At 37.7% G+C, this 27442-nt stretch overlaps 1 protein-coding gene across 2 annotated transcripts in view; it reads right to left on the reverse strand.

Annotated features, from left to right (window-relative positions):
• YES1 (YES proto-oncogene 1, Src family tyrosine kinase) overlaps positions 1-27442 on the reverse strand; it is a 50765-nt gene that overhangs the window by 17666 nt on the left and 5657 nt on the right. The window contains exon 2 of one of the 2 annotated variants that reach the window (XM_054284773.1): positions 14641-14716. The exons of the other annotated variant lie outside the window; for it this stretch is intronic. The gene's annotated coding sequence lies outside the window, so the exon portion shown is untranslated. The remainder of the gene's footprint in view (positions 1-14640; positions 14717-27442) is intronic. 2 annotated transcript variants of the gene reach the window in all.

Raw genomic sequence — 27442 nt, forward strand, 5'->3', positions numbered from 1 at the left:
CAAAGAAAATGCATGGGGCATTCCTGCTTTCTTTTTTAAGCATCTGCCAATGAAGTCTTGACCAACTGCTGACATCTTTATAGACATAGAGAAGTTTTCATCCATTGCCAGCCCCCCAAATACATCTCACAAACAAACTTCAGATATTCACAGCCAGAAGACAGGGTTAAGCTCTAGAGTAACTAAAACTGCAAAACCCCAATAGTAATTACAATATCCTAAGGGACTTAGAACCAGAACCGTGCCTGGCCAGGTGGCAATTGATGGCCCAGGAGTGCCAGCAGCTCCCACTACAGGCAGACAGTGCCTGAGCTCTTTACCGTGGGGGCACCTATTACCTGCTGCTGAAGGGAATCAGAGAGGAGACCTGTCACCAGCAATTAACACCGACTGAGCCTTAAGAAGTCACCACCTGCCATTTATCAGGTGGTGTGACAACTGGTAGCAGGCATTTTCTGGCTTACCCCAGTTAGGAAACAAATCAGGAAGAAAACAGCAGCATCTATTAGATGCAGCACTAGTCTGGCATTAAAATCCCTGTGTTATTCGCAGGAGGGGGTTTAAAAATCTACTTTAACTACAAAAGTAAAACCTCTACAGACACAGGAAATCAACTGCTCGACATTCTCTAATGAATCAATTAAAAAAAATAAACAGCAGGAGAATGAAAGCATGAAAACCACATATTTTGAAAAGTACAAAAACAGTTTCATGGACTCTAACTAACAATTAGGGAAACAAAATATACTTCCCCGTGTGCCTAATTCTTTTTCCTTCTCAATCCCTTCTTACCTCGTTAACTATTAGACACAGAAATATGGAACAAAGTAAATTTTACTAAACAAATACTGCTGTAATCCAGTCACACTGAGAGAAAATAACACCCTCTGTATAACTAACCGTTACAATAATAAAGATACTGTAATTTCCTCAAGAACCATGAATCAGAGTTCCTGGAAGGAACAAGGTCCACAGACAGTGAAACACCCTATAAAATTTAATGCTCAAAAACATAATATTCACCCTGTCATTTCAGCCCCTAATACTGCTATGTAATACAATTACTTATGCAGAAACAAGCAGCAACAAAGTCAAATAACAGCCCTTTTACAAATCACATTTAAGGTTTTCCACAGAATAATGAATCATCACAAAGCACACCTTTTCAATTATTTTTACTTCTTATACTATTATTGCCAACTTATTAACTATGAGCAAATGTTAACAGAGCAAGGCTCAAATATGTGAATAAGAATGCAATGTGCCTAAATACTTTACAAAAACCACATTACTATACACAGTAGAAAAGCCAGTTATAAATTCACAATAGAAGTCAAACATCCAGAATCACATCCTTTTAATTTCTCTACTGCTGCAAACAGACACTATAATCCCAAATATTTTCTTTTGGCCATGTGGCTGCCTATTGTGAATTCTTGTCTTCCTCTGAGGCCTACTTGACTATTTTTAAAAAAACTTAAATTCTGTTTTCTGCTAGCATTGAATAAAAATCCTATCACCTTTACAAAAATGTCTTTTCTAATAGCTCTGATTCCTTGCCTTTGGCTGGAAGTTGAGCACACAATTCAAAAGTCCAGCACACTACTAATGTTAATCAAGTAGATTAAAAGGGAAGCACACGGACATCTGTCCAAATATCCATCACAAATGTATTTCTGTCCTTGTGCCATTTGCCTAACTTGTAGCAGGCTGATAAGACCTCAAGATTAAAAAAAAAAGTAATAAAAAAATAGATAGTAAACAATTTACCAAGTCCAGTAAAACTGCTGGATCCTGCCCAAGGAACTGCTGATTTGATCAAAAGGCTGGTAACTACTATCACCCGTGTGTCACAAAGAAAAGCCCTTACTGAAGACCTGAATTCATTCCAGAAAAACAGAATCAGCCTCTCCCTTGCTTCTCCCCTCCCCAGCCACTTCACTGTTAAGGTAATCTTCTTTCAGGGGTTAAAGAGATTAACAGTAGAGATTCAATCAGCACTTCAAAGAGAAAGACATTCAGAAATAAGCAGACAAAAATGTAAACACTTTTATAACTGCATAACCACAAAAGAAAATTAAGCAAACTCCTTACCTTTCAAAAGCAAAAAAATATAGGTGCAAACTGCAGTAAAATTCTGTATATGCATTTGTGAAGACAAGTTAGAAGCACGAGGGGAGGGAAGATGATATAAACCAAGAGCAAGTAGTAAAAAATCCCTGACTGCCCATCCTGTGGGGGAAAACCCCCAACGACTTAGTACTGTTTAGTCTTATAATAAATTGCTGGATAAAGAACAAAAAAATCCCTAAGCAGCTGGTGTGCAATGCTGGATTTGATTATTCTGGTACTGCATTTGTTATCAAAAATGTATGTAAGTGAAATAACTTTACACCTATTTTTACCAACCTTTGCCTGGCCAGCAAAAACATATTAAGGAATACATTTCTGTCATAAAAAGCTAACAGCTCTCTATCCGATGCACTGAACTCTTTAAAACAGATTCAGATGGGAAATTCCTATTTTCACTGCAGAAGTCAATCTATTTAAAGCAATGCTGGCCCAAGGTATCTTATTCACAAGTCTCTGACTTCCCACTAATTAGATCATTGTTTCATGCCAGACTGGTGTCTGAGGCAATTTATTTGAGTAACTTCAGCACCTTGTTCTTTCTATTGATTCTGATCACTGTGCCCACACATTTTGGGTGGGAGAGGGTGGCAGTCAGCTTGCTGGAGGTCTATGAGGAAACCATGTTCAGAAAGGCATGGATTATAAGTCCAGCCGTCTTGTTCTGCCTTCTAGATGAAAACAAACCTATGTTAGAACGTTCTCAAGTAGAAACAGAAACTAAAATTATCACTGTTAAGGACAGCTGAAGCTTAACAGGATGCCCGCAGAAATCAACAGAAGAATGAGAGTACCCCAGGAACTTGGAATCAAACGAAGTTTTAGTAGCATCTCACTGGATTTGTGCTTTTTGGAGAAGTACATAAAGAGCAACAGGATAATTGTCATTCAATACCCTACAAACACCTCACACAATGAAGAAGATCTTTAATAAACACTCTGACAAGATGAGAGCTCCAAGAAAGTCAATGCTGCCCTCTTACCTTCCCAACTCCTTTTTAGAGCACAGTGCCAAATGAGAGGAAAGCTTTGTTCAACAACAATCGAAAAGTGTGGCCAGTAAAGTCTTTGTGTTGGCATTTTTCTGCTTTCCTTTAAGGGTGAGCTACCAGACCAAGAAAAACAAGTTCTTCTTCTAAAGCCATTGTATCTTAGCATACTGACAAATTCCCTCAGGGTGTCTGCAGCCTTGTCCATCCAGCCCAGAGAGGTGGGTGTCATAAAGAACCTACTCTTGGATCTAATGTGTCTTTGCTCCTTCCAGTTGATAGTTACAGAAGTTACTCCTTGGTTCCTTGGGACACAGGACTGTCAGGAGTGCTTCAATGAAGGTCTCCTACTGGCATGATGGAAGATTAGATAAAGTTTTCATTGAAAGAAGGGATTTCAACTCGGGTGGATAAACTGTGTTCCAGCCACATGCCTTAGAGCAAAGCAGCCTGCAAATGCCTCTAAACTCTGCACTGCCTTTCCCCCACACTCCACCCATCAGCACAGAGGTTTTGAGGGCTGGGTGTTAGCATCCAAAACCATGAACCAAAGGGCTGGAAGAGGCTCATGTTTGTTTCACTTGCTGTAATGCATTTGATAACAAGAGCCATCACTATTAAAAAAAACTCCAAAAAACCAAAACAACCAAACCAAAACAAAAGACATCCAAAAAAAAACCTGGTGTTTCCTTTTGGGGCCAACTGAATATCTCTCTGATTTTGCTCTTGTGTTACAATGCAGCATGTCCTAGTTGCCTTCTGGAGACTTCACCTTGAGTAAGGCCAGGAGTGACAGTCACATGTAGCAGTTTCAAGGCACCACAAAAGTTAAAGATGCTCTAGGGACTTCCTCTCTTTTTAACCTCTCATATAAACCAGGTACTGTACCATAACTAAGAGGTATAGAAAAAGACAATCACTAAGAGAAGGGCAGTTTGCAACATTTTGATTTCATTACTTCTGATTACTGAAATTGTCCATACAGCTACAAAAGAGCACAGAAGTGATTTTTCACTACAAAAAGTAAGTTAGAACAAGCAAATCAAGTCTCTTTCCAGAAGGATAAGGCAAGACTGCAAATATTTTCCCACCTAAAACATACAAAAAAATAATCTAACTAAAAAGTAACTCCCCATGCTACCTAATACAGAAAAATAATTTGAGGTTCACAAATGGCTAATAAAAAGATGAAAAAAAATCGAAGATTTCCACTGCTACTGTAGCTTCACTTCCCAGTGTTAGCATAAAAAAGAAATTGTTTCTGTCAAGAAAAGACATGCCTTCACTTCTGTGAAACAAATGCCTTACAAAAAGGTCTAACAAAAAGGTCTTCTTAACTTTCAACTAAAGTAATGATTAAAAGTTATTAAAATTTCATGCAGTGATAAACACAGGATATTCTGTGGGAAGTTTGCTAATGGATCCATTAGCTGGCAGCTGTCTATTTGCTCAAACAAGTGTAGAGCTGGTTCCACATGTCAACAGAGACATAGAACCTATACTGGCTTTTTGTACACTGGACAAACAGCATAGAGCATCTGCCAAACAGCTGGCTTCAGCTGGTGGTATTGAAAAATCATTTATTAGATGTGACACAGACTAAAAAAACTGAAAACCACTAGTAAAGAGGCTAACAAGTCTTTAGCCCCTATGATAATATCCAGCTAATTCAGTCCATCTTTAACAGGTCACTGCTTTGGTATGAAAACAAGAGTGGGCTCTCTTGTCTACAAAACAACCTGCTTTGTTTAAAAAGGACAGTGTACTAAAGAATTGCCCTGTGTTCTTTGCAGAGTACATACGCTTTTTAAAAATTACACTGTTTTTATCATGGGATATAATTTATCTTTTATGAGCTGTCATAATTTGCAGGGTTTGCTTATTTTACCATGAACAATCCATGACATTTCAAAAAATGATTTTCTACCATATTCAGTTTTATAATTAGCAGCAACATTAGTGTAATGAGGCCTTAGAGAGTCTGCATCATTATGCATTTAAAGTGCAACTGACATGACCTTGCAATTAACGATCTAATAAGGAACAAAAAGTGAAGATAAAGGAAGAAACATTAAAAAACCCCACTGAAGCAAGCATTCATGTTTCTTGAATTTCAATGTTTACCATACATCTTTGTGGAGTTCTACACCAAAAAACAACTACAAATCAGTACTATTAGACCTCATCTTGCCCATACACTAAAACAGATATTTAAAACCAACCTCTTTATTACTAAGGCAATCTTAAGTTTTGAATCCTAATGGTTGTACAGACCTAGTGCTTCTTTGATCGTGACTACAGAAATATATTAAACAAAAAAATATGGGGCTGCTGTGATAATGATTTTGATTTCACAGCAACAGAACAGACTCCAGATTGTTTTCTAATAAAGCTACAGCTAGCAAACCCATTGTAGCAAACAGGATTCTGTATAGAGAAAAAAACTGAGTGTAAAAATACTTTTTAGGTGAACATTTTGCATTTCAGAGTCAAAAGATATCGGAAATATTACATATTGCTATTCTGGTTTGTGTTTTTTACAGGACTCAGAATTTTGAATTTGCTTTAAATTAATGACTGATACTGATCCTTCTAATGGAGGACCCAGTTAACTGCCTTATAAGATCACAAAGGAATACTGAAGTAACTAGAGATTTCAAAATGCTACCTGAAAAACAAGTAAAAGCAGAAATTGCTAAAAGAAGAAGGACCTTCAATCCTTCATGTCTTTCCCTGATTTCCTGACTTTTTTTTCCAATGGAAGAAGTTCAATGGAAGTTTGTTTCCTCTGAGGTTTGAATGGATTAGAGATGGGAGATTTACCCAGATGTATCAGACTTTGAACATTGTACCTATGCAGGAGTCTAAGGATTTGCAGTCCTCCAATTTGGATTGTCCCACACAAAGGCTTCTCTATTGAAGAAACACTTACTGTCCTTGTTGGAACTAACAGGTAGGAGATGGAACTGCCCCAGCAGGCAATACAATCCTCACAACAGTGCACAACAGGCCCCAGCAATCCAACTGCAAGGTCCCATTGGATGCTAGGTTGCAAAGTTGAAGGAAAAATTGACTATGGCAAAGAAAAGTTCTAAAAACAAAAGCGGAATTATGGGTTATCAGTAAGGCAAAGTTAGGAGAGATGTGAACGCTCTCTTATTTTTTATCTGTTACATTCTTCCTTTTATCTGGGTCAAACACATGCAGGATCTCCTCCCACTTCTGTGTACCTGGACAGCTGAATCTGTAGAGGTACAGATTTGTGTACCCCTAAAGTGCCTTTCAATTTAGAGACAGACAAAGGCTTCAAGAGCATACTGGAGACAATGACCATGTCATGGATGATACCCAGCTCTTTCTGCAAAACATACATATTGATAAATTGGTGCTTATTTATAGTAAGAGTTTCACCTACACTATATCTAGGGTAGTAAGTTTTGCTTCCAATCAGACTAGGAAGTGGGCAAGACTGACAGACTAGAGGTAGAGGAAAGCAAGCCTACTGTAATTTTTAACACACTTCTAGTCGAAGAAGACCTAGCTTATTTATTCTGCCTCCAATAGTGGCCTTTGCCTCTAAGCAGGAGTTCTACCCTACACTGTGGGTCTGGACTCTGACATACAATCAGGCTTTTCTCTTTTTATAAACAGTCATCAGCAGGGGATGCCTTGGAACATGAGACATGCAGGATGAGGGCAGACTGCTCTGACCTCCACCAACCTGTAGCTCAGAAATTCCACTCAAAGACAAGGACTCAGCTACCTGAAGAAAACTCCAACAGCTATGTCCCAGCTTACGAATTTAAACTAATGTAATTATGTTGATGCAACATCTGCACAGGATTTGCATTCTAGTATGTCTTCACTTGAATTGTTTTATGATTACAGGTTAAAGTCAGAATAATCTTATCCAAGAAAACAGAAGTAGTTATTACTATACTAACACTGACTTAAACATCAGAAACATTCTGATCTAGACAAGGCTCAGGAAAACCCACAGGGGGTGAGTGTCACTGCCAGGGCCAGGACTAAGATCTTGCAAGAGCAACTGTGAACAGCCTGACTTTTAGTCTGATACACCAGCGCAAGGCTGCCTCACCCACAATGCTCAACACCAGAAGAAGCACATTCCCACCTTGTCTTCCAGGTGCCTACAGAAGCAATCTCCACTTCAGCTGAAAGCTGCCTACCTTGTGTGCAAGACAATGGAAAGCAAAAAGAAAGAAGTTACTGGATGGGAAAAAGCCCCAAGCAAACAGAAAAGTACCTAACACCCCAAACCCAGCTGCAGCAGGCACAGAGCCTAGCTGGGGTACCTGACTGACATCAAAAGGGAGCTGCTTCTAACTTCCAAAGCAGAGCAGAGAAAATACAGCAAAGTTAAATAGTTAATTTTTAAAACCCCTACCAACTGCCAGATAGAGCTTCTACATAAAGAAAGTTTGTTTTTGAGATGTAAACTGAATTTTGAGTGAAGTCAACATATTTTTCACTTTCAAAAAGAGTGAAAAGGTAGACGATGCAAAATACCTAACACTGGTGGATTAATCTTCTTTATTCCAACAATCAAGATCACAAGGGAGAGACTAACTAAAGTATCAGAATTGCAAAAGCAGTTTTATGTGATGAAATACATAATACATATACATGAGACCACTTCTAAAATTTAGAGTTACAACGTCTAGCCATACAACTTCAAACCCTTACCACACAAAGACATTTTCTCTGACAACAGATGATACTAGAGACAAAACAACCAATATATTGTCTAGACAATATTACTGCTGCAATATTGTCTTGAACATTTAAGTAGATAGTCAATAAATAAATGCAGAAAAGAACAATTCTGCTGTTTGTTTTTTTTAAATAGTGCAATGGCTATTTTTATTGACATGCAAATAATTACAAGTATCTTAAAAGCTAAAAGTTGGGTATGTTTAAAAAGCCTGGTCAAAAGATTGTTTCAGATTTTAAGGCACATCATACCTTGTCAAAGTTATCCAGGATATTTTAGACAGGATGCCAGAATCAATTTATAAATAGAAATATTTTGTTTTCATTGAATTTTATTTGGGAAACAACAAACCTATGCTTGGTATCATAGACCATTTTCGATCAGTTTTCAGACATTCCATTTAAGTATATTAAAAAGAAAGTATCCAAAAGTTATTTAAAAAGCAACATTTAAATTCTGTTTATCAAATTAAACTAACATTGGCTTTCTGGGTCTCACAGCATGAAGCATGCAAAACATGTTCCCAAGGGACGTCTGCCCTACAGAAAAAACAGCATAAAACCTACATGGTAAAAGAACAAATTGCACTTTTGTTCTGAAAAAGATAATTTAAGAAGCAATTTTTTTCAAAGTTCAACTATGAACTACATATGAAAAAGGGATGACAACATTTGCAAGCTCCCAGAATCTCAGAGCCACTGAAATTCTTATGAATAATTTTCATCTTGTCAGATGGGCATACTTTAAGATGATAGAGGAATTCAATATCAGCAAGAATCCTCTTGCAACTTCATTAGTCAACTTAGAAATACAAAGGAAAGGAACAGTTGCAGCAACTTAAAGCGATAAACCAATGAAAGACCCTATAATGTTATATCAATCCAAATTATAGCACATGGTCACTGATAAGAAACCTCATGGAACTTAAGACATGATTTATTTGATGTGTGTTTGATACACTGTATTTTACAGTGTATCAAACACACTGAATTTCCCATCTACTCTTTGCCAAACATCACCCTAAGCAGAATGCAGATTCTCCTTATTCTCAATGCTGTTTTATCCTAATATGCTTGACATGATTATCATGTTAAGAAAAATCAGTAAATAAAGTGTTTAAGTCCAATTATTAACTCAAATTACTGACAAAATGTTGCAGCTCATTTATTCAAGGACCATACACCCAGACCTCCTTCAATTAGCTCTCTGCTGAACAACAGCAAAGATTTCAAGAAGACAGCTGGAAAATATCAACCTTTGAACTAAAACAAAAAGTTAAAGTATGTATAAACAATTACAAATACATATGTACACTGTTCTTCATTAATCAATAGCTTTAATCAATAGTGTTTTTCCTTTGTACATTAAAAAAGTGAAAAGTACAATTAAATTGTAAAGATATTAAAAATTAAACAAAAAAGATGACATCTGCTAAATAACACCCTTATGAAAAGAGCTGGGTGATTTTTAAACAAGAATTATTACCCTAATAGCTATCATTAGTGCTGTTCTATTGTTTCTCTACTGACAGCTATAATAGCGTTCATAGGCAAGAAGACCAGGAGAAATTATCTTAATTAGCTAGTCAGGCATCTTGCACAATAGAGGCCACAGGGCTGCCCTAAATTAATTTTTCCTTTTATGGTCCTGAATGTACACACATGCCCAAACTCATTTGAAATGACTGTTATGGAAAGCTCACCCACAGTCTGGGCAAATCCTTCATTTTGAGCACAGTAACCACTAAAAGTACATGCCTCACATCCCATCTGAATTTAATGGCAACATCCAGAAAACACCTTTGCCTTGGAGCCCTACCTGTCCCTGTTTCCAGTGTAATAAAGATCACAGTTTGCTTAGACCTTCCCTTTGTCAAGACTCATGCAGTCCCACTAGGCTCCAGTCTATCAAGTGGCTCTTCAGTCACTCAATCACCTCATCAAATACCCTCCAAGATCCCTCAGTTTTTTCAGAAACTCCCATTAACAGTGATCATTAGGAACAGACATGGCATTCAAGGTAGGGGATATTCCTTAATCCTTCTTACATATAATCACAGAATGTTTTGGATTGGGAAGGATCTTCTAAGATCATCTAGTTCCAGCCCACATGAGCCTGAGCAGGGATATCTTTCTCATTGAGCAGGACCCCATGCAACCTGGCTGGGGATGGGGCATCCACAACAACTCTGAGTGATTTGCTACAGTGTCTCATCACCCTCACCCTGAAATATTCCTCACTTGCATGGGATACCAAGCTATGGTCTTTCAGTTTAAAACTGCTAAACCCTTGATCTGTCACTACAGGCCCTGGTAAAAGTCCTTCTCTGTGCTTTTTATATACCCAAAGTCCACAATAACTCTTCCTGGAGCCACTTCCCCTCCAGACTGAACAATCCAAACTCTGTCAGTCTGTCCTCATGCCCCAGCCCTCTGCTCATCTTTGTGATTTCCTCTGGACCTGCTCTAACACTTCTACATTGTTCTTATGGTCAGGGCCCCAGAGCAGGACACAGCACCCCAAGTGGGGTCTCACCAGAGCAGAGCAGAGGGGCAGAATCACCTCCCTTGACCTACTGGCCACATTTCTAATGCTGCCCAGGACATGGTCACCTCATGCCCAATTTTTCATCCACCAACACAGATCTTTTTCTTTGCAAGGCTGCTTTCAACTATTTCCTCCTCCAGTCTGTATTGCTACTGGGGATTTTCCTGATCCAGGAGCAGGACTTTGCACTTGACTTTGTGGAAAATCATGATGCTCCCTGGGCCCATTTGAGATCTTTAGTATTTATTTTGACAGCAGCATTATGATTCTTAGGTCTTTTTCAGCATTGCTCTTGAACAGAATTGTCCATACCCTGAAAGCATGGTGCACATCCTTCTTGCTGAAAGTAAATAATAATTTTTCTGTATTAAACAGACATGACTCTCAGTTAATCCAGATAACTCTAATCCTGGAGCTGCAGGACAAATTTGAAAAAAAAAAATTCAAAATTCTATCACTCATCTGAAAGCAGAGACAAAAGGACACAGTAAGAGTCTCACCACTACTCTATACAGAGTTTCTTATGCATATCTCCAAGACTGCATTGCCTTGTTCATCATCTGCCCTGCAAGCACCTGGCACTGTGTTTTGCATTGTGCATGGAGTTCAGCCATGCAGCACTTCTACCTTCCAAGTTCATCTGCTTCTGCAGGATGAAGACATAGCTGCTGCACCTCAGCAAGCACACCACCACAGGAAAGCACTCACATTCTTCCTGTCTTTGTAAGCAAGACTGGCTTATTTGTAGGTTACAGCCACTTGTCCTAAACAAGGGCTGGTTCCTGCAAGTAGGTGTATCCTGTATCTCCAGCAGAAAAGTTTTGCTCCGAATGCAGGCACTTCAACTAGTGATTTCATTAACTTGCTTGAAAAAAAAAAAAATCAATCTTAGCTTTCTAAAACTAGGGTACTACCTTCCCTTACATTCATGTTGTTTCATTTTGCTTTAGGGATCAAAATATTCAACCCTTTCCAGCTCCAGTCTAGCAATCAGAGAGACTTGTACCAAGCATACCAAGCCTGCAATGACGGCATGTAACATGGAACAACATAGTGTTTGCTTCCTGTTTGCTCTTGTTTCAACTCATCTTCTGCTGATTGTCACTCTACCACTTAAAACCACTGAAAGGGCTTTAAACACAGTTCATAAAAGCGTTTCTGCAGAAGATGTCAAAGACTAGCTTTTCCTGAGGGTATTTATTTGATGGAGTGAAACAGAGGGAAACCATCTTAGTATTTCCTGTGATGCAGAGCCTTATCAACATACAGCTCAAAAACAATGTTGAAGTTTTGTAATGATATTTTAGAGATGACATCAGTTTTGTTTCCCTTTTTAAAAGATTTTCCATATTAATGGAAAGGGGCCTTCCCTCTGACATAGTTCCCTCTAATATATGTTCCAAGCATGGACTGGCCAACAACACATAACACACATCACCAGTCACTACTCCCTGAACACGAGCAAAGTGAACAAAACAGATAACTTTCGTAAGTTTTAGTCATGGTACAGGATAGCAAACAAAACAGTAATACAGAAGGGTGAGTAAAGGAGAGAAGAGATGCTGGAACAATTAGAGGGCTGAAAGTTATCTTTAAAAGAGAAACAAACTACTAATAATCAAAGAGCAATAGGAAATAGTTCTGACTTATTTCATGTAAGTAAATACTGTTAACTTCCAAAAGGGTACACCACAGCACAAAGATACCTTTCAGTTTTTATTGACCAGTTCAGGCAATGTTTTTCTAAATAGGTAAGTAAAGCCTTGGCCATTTTGTATTTTCAATCACTCTGGTACCTTGTTTTCAGAAGTAAACAAAGTATGTTTAAGAATTCTCTTTAGGCTAATTAACTGCTGTTTAGTAACAAATTTCCTTGTTCATAACCAGTAAGCAGGGCTTTTAGCAATATTCTTTTGACTCTAGAAGTACTGCCAGAAGGAAGGACAATTTCCATTTCAATTAAATGTTAAATTGAAGGGTGGAAGGAAGTTGTTAGGGATTTAGCAGAAGCATGCATGCCAAACAACTTACTCCTCAGTAACCTGCATGAGTTTTTAAAATTTTGGTCACAGGTCAGAATGATCTCAGTCATGAGTAACAAGGAAACAACAAACTTACACTATTCAAAAAGAACTAATGTTGCCTGATACAGATATTTCAATGACAGAACTGCTGATCTTCAAAAATAAGCAGCATGATTAAAACAGCTTAAATGAAAACCACTTTGCTGCAGATTCCAATGTCTGACTGAAAATTTCAATAAACCCAAGGATTTATTGGAAACAAAATAAAAATATAAGCACTTAAAATAACTTATATAATAATTTTATCATGTCACCATAAAACAAGAAAAAGGAAAAAGTCTTCCCATTGTTCTATGTCTCTTCTGGAATGTGGGGGAGACATATTTTATGTAGCTTTCTCACTTATTTCAGTGTTTTAATTCTTATTATACTGATGGTTTACAGATGTGTAAAAACTTGCATTTGTCACTTCTCATAAATTGAAAAAAACCCAAGATGTATCTGAGAGAAAGTTATGTGTCATCCCTATCTAACAGAAATGGGATTTCCTTGCTAAGCTCCTAAACTTCCAAAATTCCTTAAATCCTTACCAGCTTTATAAACTTAATACTTCTAAACGTCATCTTTCTAGCAGGAAGCAATGCAATACTATCATTCCACAGGTTAGCCTTAGGAATTAATTTTGGATATTTTTGAACACTGTCTTTTGGACTAAACACAAAATGGATCTGCTGAAAAGTGGGTCCAGCTGTTTGGCACAATCTGTGGACTGTTGGCCAGAATCCACTGGCCAGCAGTCCACAGATTCTATTCACAAAGAGTAGTACTAAGAGGTATAACTATGAGCCTGAACAGAATCAGAGGTAAATGCCTGGACCTGCAGCCACCAAAGGAGTGACACAGTTCATTGATGACTGGTCTAAGATAGACACAATACAACAATAAACCCCAACTACACAGTAAGAAGAAAGGAGAAATACACAGAAGGAAGTAACCCCTTTGCAGCTGTCCACAGGGGAGCAGTAGGTAGCACTTCATACTTCTACCAAGTACTGGTAGAAGCACGAAACAGGAAGAAGGGATATTGTCCCCAAGCAAAGTCCTATTCAACATCCAATGGAGAGCTCAGCAATTGCTCCTTATCACACAAACTGACAGGTTTGCATTATCTGCTCATACAACACCCAGCATTAAACTGCCAGGCTAGGAAAAGGAAGAATTACCCAGCCACTCCCAACTGGTAGAGACTAATGGGCTTTTTTATGTCCCAGCTTAGAGGGGATATTGTTTTCTAAAAGTGCCTGGCAATCTCTATTTGATAAATTCTCTGCTAGTGCTAAGGGCTGGTGATTTGTTTTACCTGCCTCATATCTTTCCATAGCTTGACATAGCTACTACTGACTTTTGCTATTTTTGTTCACAAAGTTGAGAACTGCTTTACATACTTGTCAGTACAAGTAAGGAGCCCAAACAATATCTGTACAACATCCATTCTCCCAGTTAGGAACATCAATAACCTTTTGGGTCCAAGTTCCCAGCCTCTGATTTCCTCTAAGCTCTGAGTGAGGAACTCTCCCCACCATGGTTGTACCTGGTGGAGTAAGATGTTCAAAGGATAAATTTTTCTATTATATACATAAGCTCAAATGCTCTTGTGATTTTTTTTAACCCCAATCTACTTTTCTAGAACCCTCAGGCTGATGTAGGAACTAAAAAATTAAAAAAACAAAAACAAAACAAAACAAACAAAAAAAAAACCCAACTCATTTCAATGCAAAAAAAAATCCCCAAACCCAACAGACCTGACAAAATTCTACCATCTTTGATATATAACTGGACATAAGAATAGTAAATGGTATAGGAAAATAAAAGTGGTACAATAGCAACAGGATTGTAATAATTCTTTATATTTGATTCAAGTATTAGGATAGGATCTGATGGCAGGACTTGATCAGTGTGATCAGACGAGGAAAAAGTTGCCACAAATCATGACACAAAAAGCAGTGTTTCCAAAAGGGGAAAAAAAAGGACTAGGAGATTGCCCATGACAGGAAAGGAATCAAGATGTGTAAACAGGAAAAATGAATGGGGGGAGGGGGGTGATTTCTGTGTGTGTAAGCATGGCACAGCATGAAAAGTATTTTAAAAGAATACCAGTCATACCAAGTGTCTGTTGCAGACAAACGGAAACAAAAAAGGTATTTGCACTGCCTACCTTTTCTTCCTGATAATTTGAGGGCTGGATCACCTCATACAAACTTAGAGTACAACCACTGTAGGGACACAGGGTCCTCTAGAGGAGCAATGATTTTAAGGACACTGGATTTTTTGTTTTCTTAAATTCCTAACATTTAGCAGAAAGTTACAAGCAGAAAGACATCTTTCTGATAACAGGGACTAGCATAATGAGAAGAGCAGGGCACATAACCCTGTTGTCATCTCCTTACACCAGGAATCACATCAGTTGTCAGGAAGAGTCAGACAGCCTGGGAGAGTTAGATACTTAGAAATTAAGGAATGTGAATATATCTGACTTGTAACTTTCAAATCTGCTGTAAAGGCAGAGCATCTCCAAACAACACAAAATATGAAACAGGCTTCAGAGTGCTGATTTTAAACCTCTGAAACACAATTCATGTAAGAAAAAAAGACTTCTACTCAATTGTTGTGTCAGTCAAGCTAGTGTCCTTTAAAAATAATTCCCTAGTTTAAACTAATGACATTTATATTCGGTAATGGACTTCAGGTGGAATTCATCTTCCAAATTTAGACATCCATCTGGGGGTGAGATGAATCATGCAGTGAAAGTGCTTATTTCTCTCCACTGACTATAACGGGAGCCTACAGAACCAGCTCATGTACAGGCAGCCAAAGCTGGTGTTAACCAACCTGTCTCCTGACAGCTAATGCACAAGTTTAGGTGGCACTGCATGCCTAATGGTCATCTCCTTCCACAGTCTCAAAAAATTAGGCTAGAAAAGTTGTCCTTCAACAGGGTGAGAAGCAGCACTGCCACAAATAAGCTAATTCCAGTAGCTAAAGTCATGTGTAAATATTAGCACCCATTATTTTCCCCCTGCATCGCAGACAGGAGTTTGTTCATGGAAAAATAATCACACCTTTCAAATAAAATTACACATGCTTCTGACATCTTTGTACAAATCTTGATATTTGCTGAATATAAAATAATTATTTTAAAATAAGGAAACTATACAAGGAAAGTTATCAGGAAATCCATATCTTCAGATAATGATGTGTAACTGGATGAAAATATTTCACGAAGTCTACTAATTCCTTAACCTCAGCCTAAAATTCAAAAATGTTTCTACAGAAAGCAGAAACTAAATAATCAGCTACATAGTAAAGTATACTACTCAATCAAAATAATCCATTATGACTGAACCAAACAGTTAAAACCAGTTATTTGCGGAGCTGCCACCTTCACAAAAAGAACAGGGCAGCTGCACTAAATACCAGTCTCTTGTTTCAAATAGTGCGAAGATTCTCAGGTGGAATATTGCCATCCAACGCATTATTACTACTTCATTTACAAGTAGCAAGATCTCTTGACTATTTCAATAGTCATGAGAGACACAGAGAAGTATATTTTTACCAATAAGCATGTCTGGAGGAGGAAGTGCAATACAAAATCACCGCAACAGAGTCAGAAGGGAGAGCAGAAATAATCTGCCTACAGTCAGCCCAGGCCATGCATTTGTTCGACCTATCCACACACAAAATCACCTCTTCCTTAGAACATCCATTACATGACCAAAATGTTCTATGCACCAGTAAGAGGATAAAGTCTTATGAAATTAAGCCATTGACTGACACGTACCTGCAGTCCTATCCCTGGTCTGAACATGATCAGATTTTATATTTTGGAGATTTTATATTTTGGTTGCACGCACAAGGTCTCACAAAGAAAAGAATATGTAACCAGTGGCCTTAAAACCCTCCTTTAATATCTCAGCACCCCACCGTGGCCCAAAGTTTGAGTACTACTGTTAGAAAGGATTCTGGAAAACCAATAACAGAAATAAAAATAAAAAAGGGGCAGGCTTTGAAACAAAGTGATGGCTATACTAAGTAAGATCCGGAGGTCCATGTCCATTCAAATAGCCTCTCACTAACAGCAGCCAAGAGTGGAGCATGCAAGAATACAGTAATTACACAGCAGTGTTTCCCAAGAATATTCTTTGATCCCCCAATGGTTTGTAGAAGCAGGATTTCCTGAACAAGAATAGGTAGATAATTGATGATTCTTCCACGAAACAGCAGTTTCCCTCTACAGTGATGTAATGTTTAGACTCCTTAAATTCCTGAGGCAAGAAATTCGATAGCCTAATTACACGTTCTGTTGGGAACACCTCCTTTTGTCTGTTTTCAATTCCTAGCTGCTATTTTCATTAGATTCCTCTTAGCGTGCGTGCACTAAAAAAAGACATTGAATAAACACCCCCTATTTTTGTCTCATTAGTTGCTGAACACTTAACAGGATGCTGTCACACCAGTTTTGGTCACCTTTTCCACCTTAACAAATTCATGCTGCTCCTCTTACAGAAACTGTCCCATATTTCAGATTTTTTCTTCCTTGAAACTTCAACTATATTTTTTTTACAGCAATGACAGGGATAGGTGTAAGCAGGGGAAAACTGCATAAGATGATTAAATTTCTTAGAAGTTATAATCATTATTCTCCCTTTCCTTCCTAACCATTTCTAGTGGCAATAGTCAGCTTTGAAGTCATCTTTTTAGATGAGAAGGCAAGCTTGTTCTTCCCCACCTCCAAATAGAACACACGAAGTAATTTATGAGAAATTTCATCTCCCATTTTAATGTCTGGTTGCTGAGCAATGTCAGGTCCCTGTGTAATGCTAGGGTCTGCCTTTGCATCTGCTATCCATCAGTGAAGTCTGTGAGCTCAGTTTTCTTCTATACACCTTATTAACTTGAACATGCTCTATTAACATAACCCTGGAGAATTATTACCTGAGGCCCCTCTCTACTCTATTTACTCCAACCCTTCTCTTATATTTTAGTCATTAATTTAACTGCATAAAATCCTTTCCCCCTATCCTGTGCCCGCTTGTTTCTTCAAAAATTCTTTGGTGGTGGCCCTCGTCAAATGCTTGTTGGACATCCAAGGGAACCACTTCTGTCAGATCCTGCTTATTCATGTACTTGCCTTCAAAAAACCTCCAGCGAGTTTGCAAAACATGACATCCCTTCACAGCAGGCTTCTAACTCTTCCTCAATACATCATGTTTATCCATGTTAGTTTCATGATTATTATTTTCACTGATATACTTCGAGCAGATGTCAGGCTTAGTAATCTGTACTTGCCCAGATCCGTCCTGAAGCCTTTTTTAAAAATAGTGTCACATACAGATGAGGACACTATAGATCACACACACACGGATTTGGATCTCAGCTAGGTGTTATATTTGTTGCTTACTGTCTACAGTACAATGATCCTTGCTTGCTTGCTGTTTGGAAAGCTGTACTTCTAAAGTGCAAAGCAGGCACTGTTCTTAAATATACGAAAGTGGTTTTCATTTTTTCAATAGAAAGTTTAAGCATTATATTTAGGAAGAGCAGTACATGATAAACATTTACTGTAACAGTAATACTACAAATATTTAATTGCATCAAAAAGTCACTCTCATCTTTACAGTCGGTAAATATATGTTCCATAAATATATGCTCCTATGCGGCAGTGGCCATTCAACTATGTAATAGCTGTCCTAATTACCAGAAAATACAAATGAGCTTGTGAAGACACACTTACTCATTTGCAAATGAGACAGCATTTAAAGAGAAGTAAAACTTTTAACATCTTTCTGGATCTGAGAACTTCTGTGGAAATTACAACCAACAAGCAGGCAACTCAAAATAAGGACTAAAAAACGTAGACAAGTGTTTTTAGGCTCAGCGATTTTGTGTGAAGTTGAAGTTTTACAACACAAAGTTTTTAAGTGCCATTTAAGTTTCAGGTTTTCATTCACACAAATTTTCTTCAACATAGTGCCAACTTTCATCTAACTCACATATCCAAAGACAGAGTTGAAAATTAGTCTTACAAACGGATGAAGTGCTTTCTGTGGTGCAAGATCAAATGCTAGGTTCATTGTGACTGTATTTCTACTGGCAGGATGCTACAGCTACACATAACAGAGTGTTTAAATCCATATGCAACTGCTTCATCTCCTTCACCTCTGTATTTTGCATCAGTCTAATAGGAGCTTGTAGCTCTAATATCAACAGAAGAGCAGCATGGGTGAATCAATTCAGTATGTTTAAATCAAATGTAAGGAGAAAAAAAAATTAAAAAACACCATAAAGATTGGTAAAAAGACCATTGGAGCAAGCATAGTGTTCACATCCTATGTTTTTACATTATGAAGAAGAAAAAAAAAAATTACCCCAATTACAGATGTTGAGAAAACATCTTTCCAGATATGAGATGAAAACTCTTCCTTGTCTTAAAGCCTCTGGTGGTGCACAGTGTTCTGGGCAGCAGGAAAGCTAACAGTAGCCTCACTGCTGCTGCTGCAGGAGTGAGAGGACACAGCTGACAATAAAGCCATACACAGCCTTGGTATTAATAGCAGAAAGCTAAGACACCCAACAGAACAACACAGTTGCAAAGAGTTCTCTCCCCTCTTCCCAAGCTGTCAAAAAAAAAGCTGGGAAGAACAAACAAACAAACAAACAAACTTGTCTGTGAATACAAACAAAAATATTCTGCCTTTCAACACCTGTATTTAGTTTCATTTCAACTGCCACATTTATTGGTTTGACCCTCTTAAATAATTTACTGAAAATCACAGAACAGCTGAAAACTGGAAGGGACATCTGGAGGATGCCTACCCCAACCCCCCTGCTCAAAGCATGTCAATGACAGCAACTTGCTCAGGGCTGTGTCCAGCTGGGTTTTGAGTTATTGCCAAGGATGCAGAATCCAAAACATTTTTTGGACCACCTGTTCCAGCAATCTATCACCCTTAACATAAAAAACCTCTCTTTTTTCTGATGTTCAAATGGAATTTCCTGTATTACAATTTGTGCCCATTACTTCATCCACTATCAGTGGAAACTAGGGAGAGCAGCCTGACTCTATCCTCTTTATTCCACCCCATTAGGTTATTTACATACACAGGGTGCCCCTGAGCATTCTTTTCTCCAGGCTGAGTAATCCTAGCTTTCTCAGCTTCTCCCCATAAGAGAAATTCTCCAGACCCTTAGTCATCTTAGTGGCCTTTTGTTGGAGTCTCTCCAGCATATCCATGTTTCCCTTGTACAGGGAAGCCCAGAAGCACACAGCACTTGAAGCGTGGCCTTACCAGTGGTGAGTAGGGGGAAAGGATCACCACCTTAATCTGCTGGTAACTTCTCCTAATGTATCCAGAACACTTCTGGCCTTCTTTGTTGCAAGTGCACATTGATGGCTCACACAAATCTTTCCCACCAGGACCTCTGGGTCCTTTTCTGCACTTTCTTCTCAGCTGATTGGACCCTACCACATACTGGAGCCTGGAGTTGTTCCTCCCCAGGATCGCTGAATTTTCCTTTACCGAATTTCTGGAGGCTCCCATCAGACAATTCTTCTGTCAATGTCCCTCTGGTATCAGCACAACCCTCTTTGGTCTATCAGTTCCTCCTGCAAGCTTGGTGAGGTTGCACCTCTGTGGGACCCCTAGGTCAGTAGCAAAGGTGTTAAACAGAATTGTCCCTGGTACTGAGCCCCAGGGTACACTGTTAGTGACTGGCCACCAGCTTTTGAGCCACTTGTGACATTGTGGCACTGATGCCAACCCTTTGAGCCCATCAGATCAGACAGTTGCCCGTTCCTTTCACTGTTCACCCACCTGGCATGAACTTTATCAGTTTGTTTAAAAGGATGCTATGGGAGACAACGACGAAAGCCTCACTGAAGACAAGATAAACAATGTTCACTGGTCTTCTCTCATCTACCCAGCCAATCTCATCACACAAGGTGGATAAACACGATCTCTTCTCCATGCTATGCTGACAGATCCAAATCAAAATCTTGTCTTTCATATTTGAAAATTATTCTAGCTCCTGTTCCTCATCTTCTCCAATCTAAGCTTTTGTTTTGGTTTTTTTCTTTTGATGTCTACAATACACTTACTAACAGTTGCACATCTACTAATGGATATGTCCCTAAAACAACTAACAATCTCTGCTTAACAAACTGTCCCTAAAACAACTAACAGCACTGCTTAACAAACTATTATTCCAGCCAGGCACTGAAACAACAATGCTTCTTTTTTCTCCACAAATGTATGTCAGCTAGTAGCAATGTTGTTGCAGCTGTAATGGCCTAATGACCTCAGAGAAGCACAGAAAACACCCTCCTCCCTGCCCCCAAATATACTCACTACTTGCTGCCATGCCCCTAAGAAATTTTCTCTCCTTTAAACTGAGTATTTTGTTAACAGTATCCTTTCTACATGTTTAGGATAATAACGACATTTTGTCAGGCTCTTGACAGAAATAACTTACTTTCTCAGATTTCCTGGCCTCCCTGAAAAAGAAACATGAGGAATTTCAGGAAGCATCTTCTCCACACGTTTTTTTCTCAATTTTTTCACCCTCTCTCTTCCCCTCCAAAGTGCAGTGAAGAAATATCAGGACCCAAATTATGCTTAGGAAAAGTCAATCCTTACACTATCAAGCACAGCACTAAACCCTCTGCACTCAAGTGATGGTGTACCTAGAAGGCATACATCATTTCAACCTGCACTAAAACTAAAAATGTATCAAAAAATTTTAGTCACCAAAGCAGCGATGCAATTTTCTTAAATTCTGTCCATTTTCACACAATTCCAGGTAATGGATAATCCAAGTAGCTGGCTTGGCTAAATAGTAGCTCAGCTCTGTAGGCACTACAGTAATGACAGGCTACAGTTGTGGTTTTACACTGTATTATACACCCAACTAAGTGTTTCAAACACATGCTGTGCCATTAAATGGAACTGGAAGAGCAGATTACAACATAAATCCTGTATTCTTGCACCAATTTAGTGAGGTACTGCCAAAAAGGAGTCCATTTTAAAAGCTGTATTGTACATTCAGCCAGGACACGTCTGCTACAGTTCTGACAGGCCACGGGTGACTGTCTGACAACCACTTCTGGGGTACTAATGCTCTCTGCAGCCTAATGATTGACTAAAATATTTTGAACAAATTTTGATGTGAAATCAGATTATAACAATTATCACAATTTTCAAGCAACTAGTGCTCTGGGCCAATGCTAGTTGACAGCACCCTTTTAAAAACTCTTTCACACCCATACCAAGTTAAATCAACTTGGCACTCTCTCTCTGGTAGACAATTGTCTCCTTAAAGTATGAGCACTATTCATCCAAGTGAATTGATGCATTAAGGGGGCAGTTGGCTGGCATGGGGAGGACTGGACTGATTGACAATGCATCTCAGTCACAAAGAAGTTGCAGCAAGAGTTTCTAAAAACCAAAAAGCAGTCAGGACCATGAATAGATGAAGCATGCTGAAGACACAAAAGTACAGGATGTATCCAGGAAGATGCCGGTGCTTCAATAAGCTTCCTAACTATGACTAATCTTAAAACAGTTCTCGTGTCTTGTTTTGTAAATTTAGCATTTCAAGTGTTTCAGAGAGTTTAAGTTTGCTACTTAACCCCTTAAAACCAGCCAAATATTGCAGCGACAGTTATTTGAGGATTTTTTTTCAGAGCTATGTATGCTAAACAGTAAAGAGCCCTGTGAAGCTTCCTAGGGAGCGGATTTTATTAACCTCTGAAATGTTAATAAAGAAATGCGGGGCAGCATTTAAGGGCTCATTCTCAAATTATTCTAAGGAGATTACAATACTCCCATCATCCCCCTTCCCCTTGTGAAATTTCAAAGAGGAATTACAAGAAACCCATACAGAAATTGCTCAGGTCATAATCATCACAAACAGTCGAATTAATTCCTGATTCCAACAGATACCAGAAGCACCAGAAGAAAAACTTGATACGCAAGAGTGCAAATGATACATTTTATGAAAAGTATAAACGTTACTACATACGTAATCACTACATTTGAGTTCATTTGTCAAATATTATTTCTTCACCATTAGGGTACGCAAAGCAGATACTGTTGTGTAAAGCATTAGTGGAAGATGCCAAAGGCACTACTGTCTTCTGTGGGACTCAATGGGATTACTCCAGACACTACCAGTAAACACAGGAGATAACATCCAGTTAAATTTTTGGTGTAAATGAATTATCCACTTCTCACCTCAGCAAGACTACATAAAGACACTCAAGATGCCAGCCTGAGGCTGAAAATACAAACAAGGCTCCCCAGACCTCACACAAATTGTCATATAAAGCCTAGATTTAAACAGCAATTCAAACAGATTCCTTTCATCTACTTAAGGATAAACTCCTCAAAAGTTTGCTTAACATTTACCACGTGATAATTCTTACGCCAAAAAGGTTCATAATTCTTACGCCAAAAAGGTTCATAAACAGATTCTAGTTTCTGTAAAATATTTGTAGTCAAGATTAAGTGACATGTGTTATTCACTGCTCAATGCAGTGAAGTAATATAACTACAATCTAATTGAAAAAGGGCTAAAATCTTTGATTCAACTGCTAAATTAACCTAGCTGTTTGAGCTAACAGATCCAATTTCACTGCCTGTTAAGGCAGGCAACATTTTTTTGTCTTCATTTTATACTCTAATGAAGTCTACTTCAATAGAGTTGCCTCCACTTATCCCAGAGGATGATTTAGTTCTTTTGTGTACAGCTAATCCAGCTCTCCCTGAAGTCAAGGGGAATTTTGCACTTGACTTCAGTGTGAAAAAGGATCACATCCTAGAATAGCAACGCTAAAACATCTGTGAATAAAAACAGGTTCAGATTTTCCAGTTCCTAATTAGACAAAAAATGTCCCAGACAAACAAACAAACTATCCTAAAACAAACCTTTTAAAAATAAAAAAAAAAATCTAATTTTCATTTTAATTTAAAGCACGTGAGAAGTTATTTTACATGGCCGTGTTTTTAAAGACAATGATCCCATTCAGATATTCTGACTGTAAAACTGTATTATCTGCATCTGCTTTGGCTTTCAGTTTCAGGGGAACTCGAGGGAAAAGTAAAAATCCATCAAATCTAGGAATTTTAAGAGAAGCAACAGTTTAATGGCATGGTTTCCAAGATGCAGAAATCCTGCCGCAGTAACACTAACAAAATTTTCAATTTTCCATCAGAGCAATCAGGGTTTCCTCAAGAACTTCTCACGCTGTGATAAATCAACAGGCTCAGAAGTTTTTGCAGGTTACTCTTTGTTGGCCTAAATATGATTTGATTCCATCACATAAATTACCTGGTTACCTGGCTACACGGTATTGCACATAATGTAGCAAACAATGTTTACTTCTATTTGTATAACAGCAAAAATAGAGTACAATAGACATATGGAGCCAAATTAAGTCATACACAGACTGACTACACATCATATATAAGTATAATACTAAGTAAGTTACCCTTCTGATGGCATTTTTTTAATATTTAATGTGGAGGGAAAAAAAATTTAACTGAAATTTCTAGAAAGACACAGGTTTACTTTTAGGAAAACCTATACTGAGTTTTAAAACATACTCAAACTATGTTGCTAGTCACCAAAACTTTAAACAAATTTAAAGCACCAAACTAGCAGAGCTAATACATAACTACCTGAAATCAGAATTTGAATACCCAAATATATAAAGTAACATAAAGCTGTTGCAAGTGTAAAGAATATTCCACCCCTCAATGTTATCTAGATACTGGTTCACTAGAATCTTAGACACATTTAGGGAAGACAAGTTTAACTGACAGAGGAGAAATTTGTTTCTACTTTCGAAGAAAATAAAAACTTAAAAGTACAGGATCTACCTATTCTAATGCCTTAGAGGTGGTAGTGACCAAAAATTATTCACAAACTAAAGCTAATATTCTCTTTTGTAAATAAATCTAGCAGATTTAAAGCAAAATGTGGTTTGCACTAGAATTACTATCCTCTATATCCTTATCTAGGAAGCAACACATTAATCTGTACTTTAAAATGTAACACTGGTTATTTATATGAGTTACAATCAGAACTTCCATTCAAATGCCACTGAAAACACACTAGGAAGAAATAAAAATGTCTTGCATAGAAATTGCAGTGTCATTGCTTAAATAATTATGCATATAGCTTAAGAGAATTATTAAGACACTTTACTATTACATTAAATATACACACAGAGAATCCATGCCCCTGGCAAAAAGCTAACAGGATTAGTGTAAACCTAATATGGAGAGTCAATATAGTTTACTGACTAGTAAGGCTCAACCTCTTTCTTTAGGAAAAAGAACAAAGAAGCCCGAGTGTAAAACTGAGGTAAAATAGTAATTTAAAATAACCATATAAAACAAAGGTGTCATGCTTGTTAATGTAAGTCACATATTATTTGGCTATGACTTCACCATGTATGCACCAGATTTAAATAGTATTCTGATGATATGTCAGACCTAAGCAAAAGGGAAGGGGAGGTAATCAAAGAGCCCTAGATTTCATAACCAATGCAAATGAATTCCAGAATATTTAAATACACCTACTATGCATGAACAAGTCAAACGTTTCCAGGGAAATAAATTTTCATCTATAAACTAACACTTCTCTCATTTTACGTACATCATGATAGCCTGAATCAATCAGTTCTACAATTTCTCCAGCGTACAAGATAGGAAATAATTCCTAAAATGAAAAAGATTGATATCTTTAGCAAATTACATAATGTGCAATTATTCAGCAAGATATTTTGAAAGCTTATCACTTTAAATAGCCTCAATTGCTATGATTTATGAATTGTTTTAAGTGTGTAGCTGTGCTTAAAATACAGTACAGAATTGTACTTGAAAGTAAAAAAAAGGTACCCATATTACTATTGCTTCCTAGCCATATACAGTTAGCATTTAATTTTTGTGTGATCTGAAGCTGAAAATTTTGTACTTGCATTTTGCTCTCTCACTCAGAACCACAGAAAAACAGCAAAAAAAAGCCAAAAAACACCCCTTAAACCACCAACTACAGAATATTAATACAATGCCTACTTCTCAGGCTTGAGAAAACAAATATTACTCAAGAAAATTTCCCCAATCGACTAGTAGTAACATCTCAGGAATTATCCTTGTTTTCCCTTCTCTTTTCTTCATGGATAATTGTTCTCCAAAGTAATAGTATTGTGCTCTATGCTCTAAGTGTTCCTGAACAGAATAACTTTACTATGAAAAAAGAATTCAACATGGATGCCTACAGTGAGACTAATATACCCTTTTCCTCTTACCACTGAATGTTTTTCAGTTAGGTATGGACAAGCTGATGAGGCCAATGCTATCATAACCTTTAATCATCTGCTAAACAAATATTTAACACCAGCATCAGCTAAACAAGCCCATCCTCTCTTTGCTTTAAGGGCTTTGTCATTCTATAATGCAACTTATACTCTAAAATATATGACAGGGAGAATCCCAAAAAAAACAAAACCAAAGAAAATACTTTGGCAAAAATCTCACATATCAATGTCTCAGAAGCCAGAGAGCAGAGTCATATTTTAAAACACTGCTGTTGGAAAAAACCTGAATACTCTTTATTTCGAACAGGCAGAATAAGAAGTACCATCTGTTGCTCAAAGAACCCATTCTGAAAATTAGCCTCTAACTAAACTTCCAAGAACTTCTAGTTGAGACATTAGGAATTTATCCGGAATGAAGTGGATTGAAAAAAAGACAGCAGATATTTGCCTAGATAGACTTCTGGTCTGATTTACAACAACTCCTCCTTCAGTAGGCTTCCGCTAAATAACATGTGCGTCAAAGAGAAGCTTTGTTCAGATTTAGGATAAAAATCCTCAAACAATCAAGAAAACTAAAAGTCTTCCATCCCCATTCAGTAAGGGAGAGTTTCTTTTTTAGAATGTACACAACTCATCTGGACTAGTCTTCACACAGAGCAGAGAATGGTCTTTGCCTTGCAAAACTTATTTAAGCCTTGCATAAATTTGCATTAGGAGAAAAGAAGACAAAAATCTGTATTTTCACATTCACCTGTCAGTGAAGTATTGCAGGATTTTCTATTAGGAGAGATTACCTAGGAGCCCTTAAGATGCATCACTAAGTATGTTCACAGCCTCATCAGAGCATCATTACAAGTTCACACCTCTAAGGAAACGTGAAGTGTTTCAACTGAACTACTGCAATTGGAGCTGGTCACAAACTAAATACCAGGGATCAACAAAACACCAAGAGTCGCAAAATGCTCCACTGGCATGGTCTGTTTTCAGCTCAAGGTACAGGAAGAAGGACACAAACCACTTGCTTTTATCACCATAAGCTTTCCTCCCATTTCATCTCACCCTTACTTAGTCTTCACATGAATATAAATGCCATGACTCTACAGATTTTTAAAATGTGAACTTTGCTACTAGGTTTGGTGCAGATCTGTAATTTTTTAAGATGTTTGGACTCTACTGTTTTATACAAATTTCAGACACAAATGTCACATTAAACTCTGTGTTTTGCACAGACTAAGTCTGATCAACTTCTAACTGAAGCAGTACATATTTTTTCTGTTAATATTCTTCCAAAGACCTCAGTTTGGGAATCAGTAATATAAGGTTTTCATCTCAAACTGCAGACCTCCAGAAAAACAGATCAAAATCAATGCAAAGAAAGGAGGTACAAGAGCACTAAAAAGATGTATGACTAATTGTGGTGATTTGCTTTTAACACTTTACAATGAAATACAGAACTTTCGTATATATTTTTACATTTCCTCCCTCAACCTCAGTTCTGATAATGTTTTCTTTTCTAAGTTTGGCAAACAAATGCTAGTTTCATATAAATGTGCACTTTGAAAACAAGAATATTTTCTAGACGTTAATTCTATATTCATTTCTCAGTGAAGAATACTTTAAAAACCTTAAAAGCATTGTT

The sequence above is a fragment of the Melozone crissalis genome, unplaced genomic scaffold (assembly GCF_028551555.1).
Source record: "Melozone crissalis strain CALT ecotype California unplaced genomic scaffold, PUWL_Pcris_2 ptg000042l_1, whole genome shotgun sequence".
Classification (NCBI taxonomy): Eukaryota; Metazoa; Chordata; class Aves; order Passeriformes; family Passerellidae; genus Melozone; species Melozone crissalis.